The following is an 8,771-nucleotide window of genomic DNA, read 5'->3' as shown; positions in this document are numbered from 1 at the left end:
TTTCCTTTGTTTTGTCATTATTTAGTATGGTCAGGGCGTGAGTTGGGGTGGGCAGTCTATGTTTGTTTTTCTATGATTTGGGGTATTTCTATGTTTCGGCCTAGTATGGTTCTCAATCAGAGGCAGGTGTCATTAGTTGTCTCTGATTGAGAATCATACTTAGGTAGCCTGGGTTTCACTGTGTTTGTGGGTGATTGTTCCTGTCTCTGTGTTTGCACCAGATAGGACTGTTTTAGGTTTTCACGTTTCTTGTTTTTGTTACTCTGTTCATGTATAGTTTTCTTCATTAAAGAACCATGAATAGAAACCACGCTGCATTTTGGTCCGCCTCTCCTTCAAGTCAAGAGAACCGTTACAATAACTAAGTGTCTCGGGGAACAAAACATCGATATTTTGGGTCCATGGCCAGGAAACTCCCCAGAAACTCCCCTTTTTCCGTTAAACCACCCAGATCTTAATCCCATTGAGAACTTGTGGTCAATCCTCAAGAGGCAGGTGGACAAACAAAACCCCACAAATTCTGACTAACTCCAAGCATTGATTATGCAAGAATGGGTTGCCATCAGTCAGGATGTGGCCCAGAAGTTAATTGACAGCATGCCAGGGCGTATTGCAGAGGTCTTATATATTGACTCTTTGCAACAACTTCATGTATTTGTCAATAAAAGCCATTGGCACTTATGAAATGCTTGTATTATACTTCAGTATTCCATAGTAACCTTTGACAAAAATATCTAAAGACACTGAAGCAGCAAACTTTATGGAAATTAATATTTGTGCCATTCTCAAAACTTTTGGCCACTACTGTAGTTAGATGGTCTTTAGGGTGGGCCTCAATGGGACCCTTTCCAGCACTGTCTTCTCTCTTCACCTGTTGACCTTATGCCGAGTTGAGTTCCACATCCCTTTTTGTCCTAGTTCCATTGCAACTGGCATGCCTTATCAGGAACTGAAACTAGACTGCTACTCTTTGCCTCCTTCCTTAGAAATATAAATCTGAAGTAATAACATGTTTGAAAATAATATTAACTTTCTGCACCATTGTCTCACTCAGCAACTTCACGAGCATCAGGCAGAGTTTAGGCTCCCCACAGTGGATGAGCTGCTCAATACTGACAACTTTGTGTGACCATGGGAGGCCCTTGGCACCAGTAAGTATATGATTGCAGAAGGTATCTATTGTGATTGTTTACCTTCATTGTAGTCTGCGATCATTGCTGTTGTTCTGTTATATACCTCTGTGAGTTTACATCTCATAGGCAACAGCCTTCTTGCCATCAAAAAGGCAATCTTTGACAGACTGATGTTGGTGAACAGACTGCAGGAGGACGAGTGAATCCTGGTGCAGGAGATGAAGAGGCACCGGGGAGCCTACAAAGTTGAAGTTTGTACTGTTTTTTGGACTGAGCTTTTTGTCTTGCTTTACAAATATCCTCCACACTATTTTGTGTAGTGGAATTGTAATAATTTACTGCTTTACATATGACTTTTAGGCAATGCAGTGGAGTTGTCAGAGAGAGGGAGGAATGGTCATCTCTGCCTCCTGAAGAGAAGATTGAGTGAACAATTTTTTTTGATGACTCTCATGTAGATGGAAACTCAAATGAAGATAGAAGTTCTATTGCTGAGAGCTCAGATGATGACTACTATGCTTTTTGAAATCATACACCACCCCTGCCTCTTTCTCTCGGTCTCGCTCTCAGAGAGAAGGCTGCCATCACCTCCCTTGGGAGCAGCCTGGTCTTTCGATGTTGACCCCTCACCCTCTAAACACCTCAAGTAAATTTTTATTTGTATGATGATGTACTAGTGGAGAAGAAATGTCTAATTTCAGCTCATTTGTTGCCATTTCCTCTCCTCACCTCCTCTCCTCCGATTCTTCCGGTCCTAGAAAATGGCGACATCACCAGCAACTCAGAATGTTGGTTGAGGACCTCTTTACTGAGGAATGTGGTTGTTCTTCATAATTCATAATTTCTTGGAGTATTTTCTAGGCTGCCATGATTGTGATTTGTTGTGTAATTGTGAGTTGCAAAAGAGTCCTTGGTGTCAATGGGACTGCTAAAATAAATAAATAAAGTAAAGGTCTTAATAAATAAATAAATGCACCTCTACAGGATTGGTGGGTCTCCCGCGGGTCGGTTGAGCTAACGTAGGCTAATGTGATTAGCATGAGGTTGTAAGTAACAAGAACATTTCTCAGGACATAGACATATCTGATATTGTCAGAAAGCTTAAATTCTTGCTAATCTGTCCAATTTAAAGTACTTATTACAGTAAAAGAATACCATGCTATTGTTTGAGGAGAATGCACAGTTATATATTAATAAACCAATTAGGCACATTTGGGGCGTCTTGATACAACATTTTGAACAGAAATACAATGGTTCATTGGATCAGTCTAAAACTTTGCACTTACACTGCTGTCATCTAGTGGTCAGCATCTAAATTGTGCCTGGGCTGGCATAAAACATTATGGCCTTTCTCTTGCATTTCAAAGATGATGGTACAAAAGAAATACAAAATGATGGTACAACATTTTTATATTTTACCAGATAAATTGTGTTATGTTTTCCTACATTAATTTAACATTTCCACAAACTTCAAAGTGTTTCCTTTCAAATGGAATATGCATATCCTTGCTTCAGGTCCTGAGCTACAGGCAGTTACATTTGGACAAGTCATTTTAGGCTAAATTGAAAAAAAGGGGCGAATCCTTAAGTTATTTTAAACACTAACAGCTCTGTGTGTGTGTTTCAATCGATTACATACTGTAGTATGAATGGATTATTTTGATGTAATTAAAAAGTGCTGCTGCAGCATGAAGTAAGCAATTGCTGCCCCTTGCAACATTACAAGTACAACATCACCTTTCTAAAAAGTTACATGCCTATCATTCATTTTTATGTTTGACTTTAAATCAGTAAACGTGTATCAATGAACATTTGATACTGAGTGGAATCCCTTGTTGCCCAAACCCTATATTTCAGCAGTGCATTGTACCCTACACCATTATTTCAAATGGTAGAACATTGGATCTCTTTCCATGTGTCCTGTTGAAGCTTACTGGCTGATGAAGTACAATAACGTAGCATGCCTATTTACAGCAGCATATTTTTGTCATTCACCAAATGTTCGTGGGTCTGATGAACACACAACATTATTGGGTTTTTAGAACAATACAGCCATAACAAGTTACGTAAAAATACTTAATACTTAATATTTACAGGGTGACTTATATCAATTACAAGCAATATAGACCGCACACATGGTTAATATTCAAATCAAATCAAATGTTATTGGTCAAATACACATGGTTAGCAGATGTCAATGCGAGCGTAGCGAAATGCTTGTGCTTCTAGTTCCGACAGTGCAGTAATATCTAACAAGTATTCTAACAATTCCAAAACAACTACCTTATATGCACAAATGTAAAGGGATGAAATAAGAATCTGCACATATATATGGATGAGGGATGGCTGAGCGGCATAGGCAAGATGCAGTAGATGGTATAAAATACAGTAAATACATATGAGATAAGTAATGTTAGACATGTAAACATGATTAAAGTGGCATTATTTAAAGTGACTAGTGATCCATTTATTAAAGTGGCCAATGATTTGGGTCTGTATGTAGGCAGAAGCCTCTCTGTGTTAGTGATGGCTGTTTAACAGTCTGAATGATGGTAGAGGGGTGAACAGGCAGAGCTCGGGTGGTTGTTGTACTTGATGATATTTTTGGCCTTCCTGTGACACCTGGTGCTATAGGTGTCCTGGAGGGCAGGTAGTTTGCCCCCCGGTGATGCGTTGTGCAGACCGCACCACCCTCTGGAGAGCCTTGCAGTTGAGGGAGGTGCAGTTACCATACCAGCACGACAGGATAATCTCAATTGTGCATCTGTAAAAGTTTGTGAGTGTTTTAGGTGACAAGCCAAATTTCTTCAGCCTCTTGAGGTTAAAGAGGTGCTGTTGCGCCTTCTTTACCACACTGTCTTTGTTGGTGGACCATTTCAGTTTGGCTGTGATGTGTATGCCGAGGAACTTAAAACTTTCCACCTTCTCCACTACTCTCCCAGACATCTTTCCATGGTTGAATGTGGTGGTTCGTGCTTTCAGTTTTACGCAAATGCCCGCTATCTAGCCATGGTTTCTGGTTGGGGTAGGTTTTAATCGACACAGTGGGTACAACATCTCCAATGCACTTCCTTATAAACTCACTCACAGAGTTGGCGTATAAATCAATGTTATTCCCTGAAATGTTCCAGTGTCAGACCCTGATCTGTTTCACCTGTCTTTGTGATTGGCTCCACTCCCCTCCAGGTGTCGCCTATCTTCCCAATTATACCCTGCGTATTTAGACCTGTGTTCTCTGTCTGTTGCCAGTGCTTCCTGTTTGTTCAAGCCTACCAGCATTTTGTGTCTCAGCTCCTGCTTTTTCCAGTTTCTCTTTTCTCGCCCTCCTGGGTTTGACCCTTGCCTGTCCTGAGTCCGAGCCCGCCTGCCTGACCACTCTGCCTGACCCTGAGCCTGCCTGCCGACCTATACCTTTGCCCCCCTCTGGATTACCGACCTCTGCCTTACCCTGAGCCTGCCTGCCGCCCGGTACTGTTGCCCCACCTCTGGTTTACTGACCCCTGCCTTCCCTGACATGTCTATTGCCTGTCACTGTTGTGATATTAAACTATTGTTTATTCGACGTGGTCTGCAGCTGGGTCTTACCTTCATACCTGATACCCGTGATCAAAACAATCTTGCCATTTACCTCTGCTATAGATCACAAAAATCAAATTTTACATACAGTATTTTATGGAATTTATAAATGAGCCCCATTGACCACAATTTAAGGCCGGTCTACACACCACATGAGGGACAGAGTTTTACTGTGTGTGTGCAAAATGTATTTCTTGCACTTGATGCATGTGTACTGTGTCTTCCTGTCCTTCTTGGGTCCACACACATCGCAACGCCGCTTCTTGTTACTACTGGCTGCAATCTAGAATAATGAAACCACTTCAGGAATTTTACTAACATCTCACTCACTCACATATATAGTTACAGCAGGCCAAGGTAAGAGAGTCACACACACACACACATGCAACATCACTCACACTTACTTCCGGTATTGGAGTTATTGGTTCTGTGGTTCTGTGGTGAATCCTCCTCATGTATGCTGCAGAAACTGTGGTCCTTGGGATATGTTGCCTCCTCTGGATTTGAGGTCTTACCATTGCCTTGTCCAGCTCCTCGAGAAAGTGCCGTCTCCTCTGGAGCTTCCCCTGTTCCAATCTGGGTTCAATGCCATCTAGATGACAAACGGGTTGTATGCCAAGATGTTGAAGAATATCACAAGTTGCCAGCGTAGGGTTCTTCTTTTGCAGCTTTAGCCAGTCACCAGCTTGTCTAAATTGTCCACCCCTCCTTTTGTGGCATTGTAATCCATTATGATTTCAGTTTTTGCCATTTTTGCCTTTCTTTGTCACGTAGGACACTAGGGACATGTCGGCTGTGAACACAAACGTAGAGGAATTGATTGGCCTGTTCCGTGTATTCAACAGCTGAGGTGGGAGCTCTGTTTCTCTGTTCCTACCTTGAGGAGCTCCTGTCCCAGCTTTTGCGAAGACAAAAAGTTATCATGTGATGTTGTAGCCACAGATTCCGTGTCACGTCCAGGACAACCTGCATCCCTTGGTTCTTCTCAGGGGCTCCTCCAACTGGCTTCCACGTATACACTTACACGTTCCACGCATATGATGAAGCCGCATCACAGGCAGCCCATATCTTGATTCCATATTTTGTGGGTTTAGAGAAGGTAGGTACTGCCTTAAGGGGCAGTGGCCCCTAAATGGCATAAGCTGCTCATCAACAGTAACATTGAGCCCAAGGTTGTAAAATATGGGAAGGCGGTCCACCCACTTGCCTCCTTACCACATTGGCAGCCATGCGAGGTGGCTCATTCCTTGGGCAAGAAGTCCATTCCAGCAGCATACCACCCTGCATACCACTGCTGGCTTGCTTCTGAAGCTAAGCAGGGTTGGTCCTGGTCAGTCCTTAGATGGGAGACCAGATGCTGCTAGAAGTGGTGTTGGAGGGCCAGTAGGAGGCACTCTTTCCACTGGTCTAAAAAATATCCCAATGCCCCAGGGAAGGGATTGGGGACACTGCCCTGTGTAGGGTGCCGTCTTTTGGATAGGACGTTAAACGGGTGTCCTGACTCTCTGAGGTCATTAAAGATCCCATGGCACTTATTGTAGGGGTGTTAAGCCCAGTGTCCTGGCTAAATTCCCAATCTGACCCTCAAACCATCACGGTCACCTAATAATCCCCAGTTTACAATTGGCTCATTCATCCTGTAACTATTCCCCAGGTCGTTGCTGCAAATGAGAATGTGTTCTCAGTCAACTTACCTGGTAAAATAACGGATAAAAAAAATTCTACCATTTTTTGACATCCATATTTCTCCTTCTGCAGGCTGCTGACGGACTGGTCGCTGACGGGGTGGTCCTGGGGCTGGCTGCTGACGGGCTGGTCCTGGGCTGGTCCTGGGTCAATCTCATCCTCTTCTTCCAACTCTTCTTCCAACATCCTTCATCTTCCAAAGTGGAAGACGCTCCATCCACACTAGCTTCTCTCTCTGCAAAAATCATTTCTAAGGCTCTATGAGCAGAGATTATTTTTGCCATACTGATTGATTGTGGCAAGGAGCCACACAGCAAAGCTATTTATTTGTTGTGTACCTCCCCCAATTTGTAGCTGGCTGGGGTAGAGTGTAGGAAAACGCTGAAATTTTTACAATGCATCGAAATAATGTATTGAAATAATTATTATAATATTGCGCAGGTTACCCAAAGACATTGTGTAGTTCCACACAGTACAAACGGTAAAGAGTGCGAGAAAAGCGTGAGACAGGCAGACAGGCAGGGATACAGACAGGTACTTGGTGCTACAGTTGAAGTCGGAAGTTTACATCCATTTAGGTTGGAGTCATTAAAACTCATTTTCAACCACTCCACAAATTTCTTGTTAATTAACAATCTATAGTTTTGGCAAGTCGATTAGGACATCTACTTTGTGCATGACACTAATTGACATCACGTGAGTCAATTGGAGTGGATGTATTTCAAGTCCTACCTTCAAACTTAGTGCCTCTTTGCTTGACATCATGGGAAAATCTAAAGAAATCAGCCAAGACCACCCGAAAAAAAAATTGTAAACCTCCACAAGTCTGGTTCATCCTTGGGAGCAATTTCCAAATGCCTGAAGGTACCACGTTCATCTGTACAAACAATAGCACGCAAGTATAAAGACCATGGGACCACGCAGCCATCATACCACTCAGGAAGGAGACACGTTCTGTCTCCTACAGATTAACATATGTTGGTGCGAAAAGTGCAAATCAATCCCAGAACAACAGCAAAGGACCTTGTGAAGATGCTGGAGGAAACAGGTACAAAGTATCTATATCCACAGTAAAACGAGTCCTTTATTGACATAACCTGAAAGGCTCCTCAGCAAGGAAGAAGCCACTGCTCCAAAACCGCAATAAAAAAAGCCAGACTACGGTCTGCAAATTCACATGGGGACAAATATCGTACTTTTTGGAGAAATGTCCTCTGGTCTGACAACACAAAAATAGACCTACCATCGTTATGTTTGGAGGAAATAGGGGGAGGCTTGCAAGCCAAAGAACATCATCCCACCCATGAAGCACGGGGGTGGCAGCATCATGTTGTGGGGGTGCTTTGCTGCAAGAGGGACTGGTGCACTTCACAATATAGATGGCATCATGAGGTAGGAAGCTTATGTGGATATATTGAAGCAACATCTCAAGACATCAGTCAGGAATTTAAAGCTTGGTAGCAAATGAGTCTTCCAAATGGACAATGACTCCAAGCATACTTCAAAAGTTGTGGCAAAATTGCTTAAGGACAACAAGGTCAAGGTATTGGAGTGGCCATCACAAAGCCCTGGCCTCAATCCTATAGAAAATGTGTGAGCAGAACTGAAAAAGTGTGTGCGAGCAAGGAGGCCTACAAACCTGACTCAATTACACCTGCTCTGTCAGGAGGAATGGGCCAACACCCACCCAACTTATTGTGGAAAGCTTGTGGAAGGCTACCCAAAAAGTTTGACCCAAGTTAAACAATTTAAAGGCGATGCTACCAAATACTAATTGAGTGTATGTAAACTTCTGACCCACTGGGAATGTGATGAAAGATATAAAAGCTGAAATAAATCATTCTCTCTACTATTATTCTGACATTTCACATTCTTAAAATAAAGTGGTGATCCTAACTGACCTAAGACAGGGAATTTGTACTAGGATTAAATGTCAGGAATTGTGAAAAACGGAGTTTAAATGTATTTGGCTAAGGTGTATGTAAAACTTCCGACTTCAACGCCCCCCAAAAGACGCAATTTCTCCTAACTTTAATGATTTGTAAGTCAAGAACAGATTAAAATATCTGAACATTATTTCACATACAGGTTTACAAAGGCACCCTAATTAAATTATGAGGCTCACACATTTCAAGCTTAAATATGAAGGACTGAAAAACACATTTTAAAAAGTGCACCACTTTAAACATTGAGTTGGCATGTGCTGACGCAGAACAGCACTATGTGTGTTTTAATGCAGGTACATATCAATTTACAGGTGTATTGTAATGATATTGCTGAATATATTGCTAAGAATCCGATTAGGGTTAGGGTTAGAAAAGAGAAACTACTAAATGTCGGCATATTTGTAGTTCACAATTTATCCGGTTTTGGGAC

At 42.3% G+C, this 8,771-nt stretch overlaps 1 long non-coding RNA gene across 1 annotated transcript; it reads left to right on the top strand.

The window, feature by feature from the left end:
* The first annotated feature begins 1,004 nt into the window (after positions 1-1,004).
* On the top strand, positions 1,005-2,119 carry LOC115131128 (uncharacterized). Its single transcript, XR_003863895.1, has 3 exons — positions 1,005-1,151; positions 1,260-1,384; positions 1,494-2,119. It is a non-coding gene; the product is annotated as an uncharacterized LOC115131128 (long non-coding RNA).
* The last annotated feature ends 6,652 nt before the right edge of the window (positions 2,120-8,771 follow it).

This window comes from Oncorhynchus nerka, linkage group LG6 (genome assembly GCF_034236695.1).
Source record: "Oncorhynchus nerka isolate Pitt River linkage group LG6, Oner_Uvic_2.0, whole genome shotgun sequence".
Classification (NCBI taxonomy): Eukaryota; Metazoa; Chordata; class Actinopteri; order Salmoniformes; family Salmonidae; genus Oncorhynchus; species Oncorhynchus nerka.
This window is presented reverse-complemented; position numbering and strand designations above follow the sequence as displayed.